The sequence below is a fragment of the Miniopterus schreibersii genome, assembly GCF_964146895.1.
Source record: "Miniopterus schreibersii genome assembly, chromosome: 7".
In the NCBI taxonomy this organism is placed as follows: Eukaryota; Metazoa; Chordata; class Mammalia; order Chiroptera; family Miniopteridae; genus Miniopterus; species Miniopterus schreibersii.
In genome coordinates, this window is record NC_138108.1 from 13,751,815 (window position 1) to 13,764,596 (window position 12,782).

The 12,782-nt window shown below is 41.6% G+C and overlaps 1 pseudogene across 1 annotated transcript in view; it reads right to left on the reverse strand.

Moving 5' to 3' along the window:
* Positions 1-1,007: 1,007 nt before the first annotated feature.
* The window catches only part of LOC308559778 (metallothionein 1H-like protein 1 pseudogene), a 44,022-nt pseudogene continuing 32,247 nt past the window's right edge, over positions 1,008-12,782 (reverse strand). The window contains exon 2 of the transcript in view: positions 1,008-1,243. The product of the transcript in view is annotated as a metallothionein 1H-like protein 1 pseudogene (transcript). The remainder of the gene's footprint in view (positions 1,244-12,782) is intronic.

A 12,782-nucleotide genomic window follows, 5' to 3' on the forward strand; every position in this document is an offset into this window, starting at 1 on the left:
GGACACTTCTTGCAAAGGGGAGAGTAAGCACATGACTCTTGAACAATGTGGGGTAAAAGGCTCTGACCCCCACAGAGTAGAACATCCGCGAGCAACTTTTGACTCCACAGTCGGCCCTTCATATCCCTGGATTCAACCAGCCACAGATGGAAAATGGTATTTTCAATCAGCCATTGGAGATCTGTGGTTGAGAAAGCGAAAATTCTTTTAGTCTGTGCTTGGTTGAACCTGTGGATGTGAAACTGCAGATAGTAAAGGCTGACTATTGAAAAAAAAAATGCACGTATAAGTGAACCATGCAGTTCAGACCCATTTTGTTCAAGGGTCACCTGTACTTAGGGATGGCAATTGAGATAGCTCTGAACAGAGGGAAGAGAAGTTGAAGGAGTTCATTTGATATAGAGCACGTGGGACTTGGAGAAAACTCAGGTGTAAACCCCGATCAACCCCTGCAAGGTCTGTGACCTCTGCCTGTTGGGTTTTCCTGCTTGTGAAATGGGGGCATGCTGCTTATCTTACAGTTTTGGACAAATAGCACAGTGCATGGGAAGTTTCTAACACTTTTTAATACATTCCTGCAATAAAGGGACAGTTTTTTTTTTGAAGGGAAAATCCCAAGCAGTTAAATGAATACAGTTATTTACGGTCAACCAGGACCATTAAAGTGATCTTTTCTGGTCAGACAGGCTATGGGGGTGGCTTAGGAAAACTCCTGCAGGACCCACTAGAAGCATGGAGGCGTGTCAGACAGACCATAGCTGTGTGCAAATCCCCTTTCAGGAAAGAATGTAAGTTTGTTCTCTTGGCTCATTTTCCAATTGTACCACCATCCACTGGCTGTTTATAAAACCATGAAGGTCCACAGGTCATTTTTTTAAGTCAATAAATTTTATTATCCTTCACATATTTCATAGAAAAGAGAATATAGTGAATGGGTCAGGGTGGAATAAAAAAATGCAAGTTTGGACACGTTGCTCTATTACATCAGGGAGCAGGCTCCCCTCACATCACGCACAGCAGCAGCACTTGTCTGATGCTCCTTTGCAGATGTAGCCCTGGGCACACTATGCACAGCCCACAGGGAAGCAGGAGCAGCAGCTCTTCTTGCAGGAGGTGCATTTGCAGTCTTTGCATTTACAAGAGCCGGCACAGGTGTAGGATCCATGGGAACAGGAGCAGGAGCGAGGATTGGGGTGGGGGTTGGGGGTGTGAAGGTTGAGGTGGGGATGTGTTTCAAGCAGAGCTGAAGCAGGAGTCCAAAGCAAGAGGAGAAGAGGCACTCAATGTTGGTGCAACGCGAGGTCAAAGGTCCACAGGTTATTAAGTACAAAAGGTGTGATGGGCAGCGCCTTGCCTGGGATGCCAGTGTATTGACTCAGTTGCAACATGTTTTGAGTAATTTCCTTAATAAGCTTTGGTTTTCAAAATATGACCTGTGTTGGTTCAGGAACAGAGTTGCTTTCTTTCCGTGTTAGCAGGGTGTGGTTTGGCCCACAGTGGCACAGAGGCAGGCCATGAGGGATTTAGGGGATGTTACCTCTGTATTTATCTTCCTCTCCTTTCACAGCGATCGGTTGTCTGGTGAAGTTTTCTGTTATGCTGAGGTGTGTTTGCTAAGGTGAAAATAGGCACAGGGCTCAAAAGAAACCTGTGATTATGAAGGATTGTTGGAATCAGGAAGGAGCACCCCTGAAAGGCCTCTATGACATCAGGGTTTCCCTAGTTTATTATAGATTTGATATTATGTGAGGATATCAAAACACTCCACTAATATTACATGACTTATTCTCATTCCATATTGATAATGAAGAGGAGCAGAAAGGACCTGAGATCAGATCCTTGTCCAAGCTCAAGGGCTCAGTCTAGGGAATATGCCACTCCCAGGGGGAGGACTCAGGGAATTTTTGAGTTGTAAGAGCTCCCAAAGAGGAAAAACACACACACAAAGTTTCCTCATTGAGGTTTATATTCACACCCATCTTCCCAGATGGCCACAGCTCCAACCTGGCTGAAAATGTGAGAATGCAACCTTCGGCCCTGTCTGCTACCTTAAAAAAAAGTCGAAGCCATTGATTGAGGGTAATGAAGCCCAGCTGCCGTGCCTTCGTCGCCACCAGCTCTTGTGGGGGAAATGGGGCTATAAACCCAGACCGCTCTCGAGGCGATGAGGGAAGAAAATGTCTGGGCCCTCGCTTGACACCTGGACCTCACCGTGGTGCAAAGTAAAACTCATCAACTCAGGTGGCCAAGAAAAGCAGATGTTTCGCACAGCCGAGTGTGAAGCGTGGGGGAAATGGCTTTATGGGCCTTTGGCTGAGATGCTCACATGTGAATGTTATACACAGGAAGTCATCAGGTAGTGGAATAACATAAACAGACCTTACTTCATGAAGTAATTTATTTTGAATTGGCGGCAGCAGCAACAGCTTCTATAGCACAAAGGAACAAAAGGATCCACTTTTTATTTGAAAGGGTTTTCAACCAGACAGGGATGCTCATAATGAAAAAGCAGGGGCATCGTTTCCTTAATTTTAAACATTTATTCATCATCAGAGGGGTTGAAGTTGACTCGCGGCAGCACTATTTCCCAAAGCACGTGTGATGGTAGGAATTCTCTAGTCTCTGCCACCACCTGTGAGAAAAATAGGGATTATTATCCATAGTCAAGATGTGGGGAAACTGAGGCTTACACTGGTCTGAAAAAGGTGGCCACACAGCAAGTAAGTAGTGGAAAAGGAGTTGAACTGATGTCTTCTTTTCTAAGTCCACAGTTCTTTGCACTCTGCTGGTGTTTCTCCAAGTGTGGTATGTACCACTGGTGGTACATGAGGTAGGCGATTTAAGTGGAATATGAACTAAAATGAAAACATTTTCATAGTTAGGTTATTCAAATCTATATTAGAAAGGTGGAGCAGCATAGTGGTTAACTCAGGTTGAACTCAAGTTCTGGCATCATCCTACCTGGATTTCATACTCAATTCTACTGCTCACTGTGTGACCCCTTCCTCATCAGTCAATAAGCTAATACTTGTAAAGTACTTAGGGCAAGGCCTGACGTACTCTAAGAGTTCTGTAAGTGTTTGTCAAGGAAATAATTTAAAAGGCACATTAAATTTATGATTGCATGGATAATTTAAATTTGGAGAGGGTAAATAGGGATTTATATTTGAAAAGGATTGGAATAATTTTGAAATGAAATAGGTAACGAATATTATAGGCAGGGGTCAAATACAAAGAACATGACTGCACAGGGGAAGCCCTGGTCTATATCAGGAAGGACAGCAACAAAAAGAATTTTGAGCCCAATGGGCGGAGCAGGTGGGCTGCACCTTGTTGGCTTTCTTCTCAAGGAAAAGTTGGTGGTGGATTCTTGGCCTGTATTCAGACACTTGCTAGTTTTTTGTATATATTTATTCTCTCACTTTTTCTAAAGAAGTCTTTCAGGCAGTAGTCCTTAGAACCAGAGAACAGGCATGAAAAGTTTAGCAAAAAATACAGTGGAAAACTGCTTTAGTTTCTTGCCATGCTTGATTTAGTCAGTATCAGAAGCAGGAGGTACAAGCCAGACCTGATGGGCATTGCATATCACTTTTATACATAAAGGAAACTGAGACAATAAGGAGTTAAGAAACCTTAAGTAATCCAAAGAGATGAAGGTAATAAATGGTAGATCCATGTTCAATCATGGGCAACTTAGCTCTAGGACCCACGTGATGCCACAATGCCTTTAAGCAGTTGGCCAGTCTATATAGGGCACAGCATTCTGGAGGAATTTGCTCCAATTATTTCCATTCTTGGATCACTCAACTCAAGATGCATATCCCTGGAGGAGAGAGGCCTGGGTGGCCCAACTGGACCATCAGCCCATCTCTTGGTTACCTTGGTGCCTTGATTGACAATTTCCAAGGGAAATCATAAGAAAGGGAATGGATGATTGACAAAAACAATGAATGTCCATAGTTCCTTGAGTCAGATAAGCCTCTAAGGACAGATAAAAATAATGGACATTAACCTCCTAAGATATTTGCTGTTGTTATTGTTGTGTTATTTGGTGGTTTTCACAACACACCCTGCCGAATCTTATAAAGCATTTATTTATTCACTCATTCATTAATTAACTTACTCACTGAACAACATTGTGAGAGTCCCGATTATGGAAGGATTCAGCATTATGGTTTTGCTATGTCAGGCAGGAAAGGTGTTAGGTAACTAAAGTTTGTTAGAGGCAGAGGACAGCAGTACAGTTGATGAGGGGAAATTAGATACAAGTGAGAGAAGACAAGGGTTAGTTGAGGGGAGTCTTTAGAGAGGCAGAGCTCACTGGGTCATGGGCACAGACTAGACTGGGTAAGTACAGGGCCCTGGTGCCCACCAGGTGGTGAGAGGTGAGTAGCTGGGTGGGCTTGGACAGCGTGAAGATGGGAACAGAAGACAGAACAAGGGAGAGTAGGATGGGGGTGGTATTTGTTACCCAATGACAAGCTGGTGGGTGGGGTTGTTAGAGAAGAGAGAAGAGTTAGTGAGCTTGCCAGGTCAGGAGGATTTGCTGAGGTTGTGCCCTGAGGAGGTACTCCACTCCAAAAGTACACCTGGCACCTCAGTGTTGACAAATAATGACAGCTCGGGGCTTCTTGGATGGCTGTGTCTGGTGGGTCAAGGCCAGTTACTCAGCAGGTTTCTAACACTGCTTTCTTTGGCTCTGTCCTTTCCTGTTGCCCCAGTCCCTTCCACTTTGCTGTGGGTTCTCTCTGGACCTTGCCTCCTGGTGAACTCATGCTTTGGAACTTTTTTCTTCTTTACCCCAATCTTAAGGTGTCACCAGTTGCCTGGCTAGCGAATTTGAGAAATGAATTCAGAGGATGTAATTGGTATTAGTGACTGAAGTGTTTACCTGTTTTAGAGAATATGTTTATATTTCATTAGTCCTTGGGAAGTCATTGTGGAAGTTTAGATACTGATAAATTTCTGCTAGTTGATGGACAGAAATACTTTTAAGCAAAAGGAACTTTGGCCAGACTTCAAACCCTGTAAAAAACCTGGCTAAGGAAGAACTTTCACATATGAAAGCTGGCAAAAAATAAATTATGCACATTGCTTTGTGATGTAATGAAGCTCTTGACACTTAATATGTAGGAGCAGAATGATCACCAGTTAGAATTTTCTCAGAGACTCCATTTAGAATGGACCAGACCAGTGGCATCCTTTTAAAAATGATTTTTTTTTTTTCCTGTAGGACCTCAATGCAACAAGGAAAAAAAATACCACTCTATTAGAATTCAGTCTTTTTCCATGTTCCCTACCTTGTAAAGAAGGAGGATTCATACTCATACGGAGCAAGAGGGGGGGAAAGCCCAACCCACCAATGAAGCCAGAAAGGCCAGTTGAACTATATAATGGAGACCTGAGGTAGAGAGGGGAGGGAGGTTGGTGGGTGAGCCAGACAGGCTGAATGTTGAAGACAGTTTTTGGTATGGCTTTGAGTAGGATGGAGAGGAAGATTTCAGGAAGCTGCTGCTGTCAATGTGGAAGATATTGAGAATGGCAGACATTGGGAGTAATGGATTTTAAAGATATCTTGGTGTGCATTAAGAATGCTCTCTACCCTTTGGCTTCTTCCTTAAAGGCTTTGTGTAGATTTTAATTGATTTGGATTGTAGTTTTTGATGGACATCTGTTTCTTTGAACATGATTTTATACTGAGACTAGACCACAGGGAAGTCACAGGGAAGAAGCCAGATATAAGGAGAGAAATGATATAATAGATATATAATAAATAAATGGTAAATCATTCTTGATGAAGCTGAATGGACAGTCCAGAGCCCCACCTCAGCCTCACCCTTGTTCCTTGAGATGCCTGCTCTGACTTCTGGGGCTCTGTGAAGTCCAGATTGAAATCACCCTCTGAATTCACCCATACAGTCCCTTCCAACTCTGAAAGTCATTGTGCAATGCTAGCCTTGCCTCATTCTCAGTTGCAGACACTGACCACAGGCAGAGGTAGACTTTCTGGTTACACGTCTGCATTGCCACATTTTGGAAAAGGTGCTCTCAGCGTGGAGCCTGTCTGGCTCTGGGCCGTGGGGTGGTGTGGTTTTGTGAATGGGGCCCACTGTGGTTCTGTGGGTCTAGGTAGCATGACCCAGCTCCGTGCTGGGCCTCAGGGCGGATGTCTAGTTATACACCACAGCCAGCCTCTGGACCAGGCTGCTCACATTACCAAATATTTTCCTCCAGCTTCCAGACACGACTTCTCATAAATCCCTTTGCTGTAACCTGTTGGAACAGGACTCAAGGGTTTAAACCAGTTTGTTCAGCAGGACTCTGGGTGTCCTGAAAACAAGGAATCATTTCAGATAGACTGAGAGAGCCCTGGTCTTGGGCAGGCTGACTTGCAGAAGACACAACAGATTGCCTTCCAGCATGAGCTGTTCAAGGAGAGGACATTTCCACATGGCTGCATAGAAGCTAAAGATACACAAAGGAATCCCAAGCATGGAGCCCCATTGGAGAGGCAAAACTCTGGTTCCTGGGACGACGTAACATTGGTGTCCACCAGCAGATGAGATCCGTGTTTTTCCCTGGTCCCACCAGAGCAAGCTGGAATTAGCTTTCACTGAGAATTTCCATACAGTGTGGCACGTCTGCTGGGAAGCCTGCTTTTATCCCCCAACAAAGAACTCTTAAAAAAAGAATCATAATTGATTTTTTTAAATTACAGAAGTAATACATGCTTGTTTTGACAAATTTATAAAATACGCAAGTGCATGAATTTAAAAGCCGCCTCTCCTTTCCCATGACTTCCTCCCCCAGAGGTAACTTGTTAATGATTTAGTGTATGCCCTTCCAGATTTCTGTCCATGGGAGGCCTGCCTTCCAGCTCAGAAGATGGGAGGATACGAAGTGCTGCTGCTCCTGTTTTAGACTTTAGGAGACAAGTAGGGTTTGAGTGACTGGGGCTGACTGAGGCCTGGAGAGACGCAGGGGCCAAACCCAGCCGGCCCCTTGTTCTGAGACAATGATTTTTCCAGCAACCCTGCTCCCCTCTCAGGGGCTCCGTTTGCTCATATATATTGTTTTTAACATAGTTTTAATAGCCCAGACCCACATTTGATTTATCTACTTTTACAACAGGCGGTGACAGACTTGTGAGCTGTGCCTGGGCCTGCTGTAAGGTCCTAGGTGAGCAGTCAGCACCTCCCCAGGGCTTCCTGATGAAGAGCTCCTCTTAGTTTATGAAAACCTTTCAGGCTTTCCTGGGGGGTGGAGTGGTGGAGAGAGCACATAGGGCATAAGTCTGTGACCTGGCAATATTTCTTCTTCCCTGTTGGGATTTCCAGGAGTCTTGGGGAGAAGGTATGCTCTAGCTCTCTCGCTGGTGCAACCAGGCCAGGCCTTAGGACTGACTGTTCGGTGGGGATTTGCCAGTTAAAGGTCCTTCTTCTAGAAACTCTGCCTGGAACGGGGAGCACTGTATTAATAAATGCCTGTGCAGTGCCCAGCACAGAGTAGGTCCCCCTTCCTCTTCCCCTCTCTTCAGTTAACAGCTGTGCTTTTTCAATATCCTTATTAGCCATCAATAACGTATAACCATTATTATTGCTATTATATCATGAATTAAATTAATCACTTAATTTATTATATTACTAATATTATTATAAGTAGCAACTATTTATAGAGTACCTACTCTGCGTCAGGCACACTTCTAGGGCATATATTAATGAACAAAATAAATATTCTTGCCCTCATGAAGCTTACAACCAGTGGGAGAAGAAAGATGTGAACAACAGACAAAATAAGCTAGGGAATTTTAGAGTATCTTTTTTTTTTTTAATCCTCACCTGAGGATATTTTTTCCATCGCTTTTCAGAGAGAGTGGAAGGGAGGGAGGGAGGGGAAGAGAGAGGGAGAAAGAGAGATCGATGTGAGTGAGACACAATGATTGGTTGCCTCCTGCATGGGCTGGGGATCGAGCCTGCAACAGAGGTACATGCCCTTGGCCAGAATGGAACCCAGGACCCTTTAGTCCGAGGGCCGACACTCTAACCACTGAGACAAGCCAGCCAGGGAGATTTTATAGTGTCTCGAATGGGGATAGCCCAGTGCCTACCAGCACAGTGGCTGAATGTAGTACTTGCTCAGTGTTAGTTTACGTAACTGCGCGCTGCTGGACGAATAAAAATTTTAACAATTTATGCTCCATTGATATTCAGAAGATATGAAGGCTTTTACATACAGTATTTCATTTAATCCTGTTGGGTATTTTCATTATGCTCTCAATTTAAACATAAAAACATACTTTAGATGGTTAGGTGATGGAGCAACTAAAGTCACACAGCTGATAAATGGAACTTCAACCCAGTTCTAGGCTTTTGGTAGGTCCCACTAATCTGAGTGAGGTTTAGTCTTTCCACAATAGGCAGCATTAATGCACCCTTGTCTTAGAGGTTTGAATATACTCTATACCCGCAGATAGTCATAAAAATGATGGGTTCTTATCTGTCCTCATGACCTACATATTTTTTTTAACATCAACACTTAAACTGGATGATTCAAAGATTAAAAAAACAAGAAGTCTAGCCAGGAGTTAGAGAGAATCTCTGACCCTGAACAACCTCCAACCCTTACCCCAACTTTCCCACCAAGTTTTGTAGATAAGAGACTTGTGATACAAAATGATTTCATACACACTTTACATAACAGCAAAATAATAAACATTTGCTTCTGCTGTTGGCATTATGTGATTTGTGAAAATATTCACTGATCAGGCTGGGCCTAGTACCATCATTCTCAAATTTTAGTGGGCATGAACATTTTAGTGGGCTTCTTAATTAAAAGTTCCCATTCACTAGTCACACTGGCCATTGTGTTTAGGAGGTCTGAATTTAGCAGCATCTCAAGGTGGTTCTGATGCAGGTGGCCCATTAGACACATGCGCAGGGAAGCTGGCTTGGAGTCACTCAGAAAACTGTGCTCCTTTCGGGACTTGAGGCTTTGAGGACACTCACTAGGAGCTCCAAAGTCAACACCTTGTTGATTTTCACCTGAAGTCTGGCTTCAGGACACTTTCAGGGTTTACTTGCATTACTTACCTTGGCTGATGGCCGAGGTTCCTCACCACTGACTGGCCATGGTGTGTGGGTTTTTAAATTGGTTGGACTTCTGGGGCCCAGGGCCAGGGAGAGATCTCTTCCTAAAATGCCACCTACTTTTTATAATGTTCAAAAGCACTATCTGTGTCTGAAGGTCACTGACATGAACGCCTCTCTGGTGACTCAAAATGGTGCGAGGAGTCGTTACCCATCGCCTAAATTCTGCACCTGCTTCTCATCTTTCCTTGTTAAATATTTGCTGTCTGTCTGATGGGAAAGGATATTTCACACCTTAAGCAAATGGGGATGGTTTGGCTGATGCGTCTTTGTACTTTTCGGAGGTTTCCTTTCCTTGAGAAATGCACTGTGGGTAAACGTTCTGTCTGTCTCCTCCTAATGGGCTATTCATACGAGTGCCCCTCAGGTCAATCAGCCCGTTTTGTCTGCTCTGTGGTTTTTATGGAGGCTCTGTTTGCTCACCTGTAGCAAATGTACTGGGTTCCAGATGTTTTAAAGAATCTTCCTATGTGGGCTTTTCTAATGTTATACAGAAGCAATAACTGTTTTAAAGGCATGTGACTTCATAAGACTTCTGATTGCTTATTGTTTGGAAAGAGTTTTGGGGCTCCTAATTAAGCATTGCATTAATTGCTATCAAGGCATTTTGGTCTATAAATCGACTCTAATGAGTTGATTTTTTTTTTTAACTAATTCTGTATGGTTGTATGTCTATACTTTGGTGATTTGTGAAATTTGTTAAATTGAGGTCCACACATGTGGCACTTAGTAAATTATTTTTAGATGATGACAGTAAAAACACATTCACGGAAACTTATCTCAATAAAAAATACGCTTGTATTTTTTTATTGAGATATAATTGGCACACATATTAATTTCAGATGTACAAAATAATGATTCGATATTTATATATATTGCAAAATGATCACAATAAGTCCAGTTAATCATCACCATAAAAATATGCTTATATTTTTAAAACAACTTGGGAAAACAAAATCTAGCAGGCATAGGAGTGTAGGAAACTTAATCCTTAAAAAAAAATTTTAAGAAAAATTTCCGTCAAATAAAGAAATAGACAAATAATATATTGACCTTCCATCTATCCATCACTAAGTTTCAACAAATTACCTGTTTATGATCAATTTTATTTTTCTATATCTCCTCTCAATACTCCTTTCCCTGATTATTTTAAAGCAAATCCGAGGCATATCAATAATATAACTTTATATGTAAATATTTCAGGATGTGCTTCTAAAAGACAGCATATGCTATTAAAATATAATTGTTATACATACAAAAATACACAATAATCACACAAAATCAAAAGAAAATCCTTAATAACATTATACATCCAATGATTATTTCTTAATTATCTTAGGAATGCCCTCTTTCTCACTCACACACTTTTCCTTTTAAAAAATTTAAAAAAAAATATGAGTCAGGATTCAATAAAATGCACACAATGAGGTTGGTTAAACATCTTTTCCATCTCTTTTTATCAAAGAATCCCCCCTTCATTTCTTTTTATCTTTCTTGTGGTGTTTTTTGTTGAAGAAATTTGGTGGTTTTTCCTACAGTACCCACAGTTGTATTTTGCTGAGCCCATCCCCACCATTATATTACTTAATATATGTTATATAAAATAAAATAAAATTCGTCATGTGCTCAAACTGATACTTTCAACAGAAATTCAGTACTAAGGGTTTTTACTTATTCTGTTACGTTTGTGTCTTCTGTTCCCTATTCTGCAAAATCCAAGATCTTAACAACAGAAACATAATTAATCATTTGTTTGTTCTGTACCACTCACATGACAATCTCAGAATAGCAATACTAGCACTACTACCAACACCATAATTATTGAAGCTAATTTGTAGTAATTGTGCTTTGTAATTATTTTTGTCTCTAGGTAAGCATAGTTAAATTCAATGATGTGCTGGTAAATGTTTAATAATCAGTATTCTGAAAACAAAGAAAGAACAACAACAAAAGCAAAATAAGCTGAAGCCTGATTTGTAGCACTTGCAGATTTCCATGGTGTAAATACCCTCATGTGGCTGCTTTCAGGCCTGAGCGGTCTCCTCTCACACTGCATCAGAGCTGACTCCATGTGGCCAATAGAGTATGGCGGGAGTGGCAATGTATAGCTTCCAAGGCTGAGTCATAAAAGGCAATGCAACCTTTGCTTTGGTCTCTTAGATTCCTTGCCCTGGGAAAAGCCAGCCACCAACCCATATGAGGACACTCAAGTAGCTCTGTGGAAAGAGTTACTAGAGATGAAGCTGAGGCCTCCAGCCAATTGCCAGCATTAACTCGCCGGCCATGTGAGTGAGTCACCTTAGAAGTGGATCCTCCAGCCCTAGTTGAACAATTGCAGCTCTGGATGTATCTGACTGTAACCTCATGAGTGACTCAAGCCAAAACTGCTCAGATACGCCACTCCTGAATCCCAGAGCCAAGGATACATAATCAATATTGTTGTTGTTTTATATTACCAGGTTTTTACTCAGCTCTAGGTAATTAATATACTCTCTGAATTGCAAATTAGTAGATAATTTTCACAGTAACTGTGAGATGGGACTTTTCTAAAACATTATTTATTGCTCTTTGTTTTATTTTATTATAATAATAGAAAAATTGGAAAGCACAATAAAGTTATAGGAAAAAATAGAAAGCATCTTTAACCTACTATGAAATAGGTCATATTATCTCCATTATACAGTTTAAAAACCCAAAATGCAGAGAGGGAAGAAACTTCCCCCCATGTTAAATAGCTGCTAGTGGTGTAAGCAGTATTTGAACATAAGTCAGTGTAACTCGCCTATATTTTCTCTGTATTCTGCTAATCTTTTAAAATGGAATTAAATATTAGCGTCTTTTAAATAAAAACCCAATGTGTAGTAAAAATATACCTAAGCTTTGGCTTTGGCTCATCTGTTCGTCCACACATTCAACAAATAGTATTGAGCACCTACTATGTATTAGGCTCTGTTAGGTGCTGGAAAAAAAGAGAGGCCAACCAGAGAGACACACCTGGTTTCTCTCTCATGGAGATTATAGTATAAGATATTGACATTAAAAAGATAAACATACAATAAATATAACAGATTCAAATTGCTGTAGTTACAAGAAGTACATGCATTGAGAAAGAATGCCATAATTCAGAATAAAATTTAGATTGATAGGCCAGAAAAAGCTAGATATTTTAGTTGAGATCTAGGAGTTAGCCAGGTAAAGGGAACAGCATGAAAGGTGTGAGGTCAAACTGAAGAAAGGGCTGGGCCAGACCTCAAGTACGACTTAGGGCAGGACATGCTATAGGGGTGGGTTTCCTGTAGGAGCAAAGGGAAACCTCCCAGGGACTTTTAGCTTCTGATTTGCATTTAAAGATCATTCTAGCTGGAGAAAGGTAGAGAAGGTAAGAGTAGAAGTGGTGGTGGGGGGTGCTCTTGCAACTCCTTAGTTGATATGCAGATGACATGGCACTGTGAACTAGGGTGGTAAGAGTGGTTTGAGATTAATAGAGTTGGTAAAAGATTGAATGTGAAGATGAAGGAATGCTTACAGACATGAACACCAGGGTGAATCAAAGTGACATTTATGCGGGTGAGAAAGGCTACATACAGTAAGAACAGATTTCACTGGGGCATTAAGAATTCGGTTTTAAATATTGTG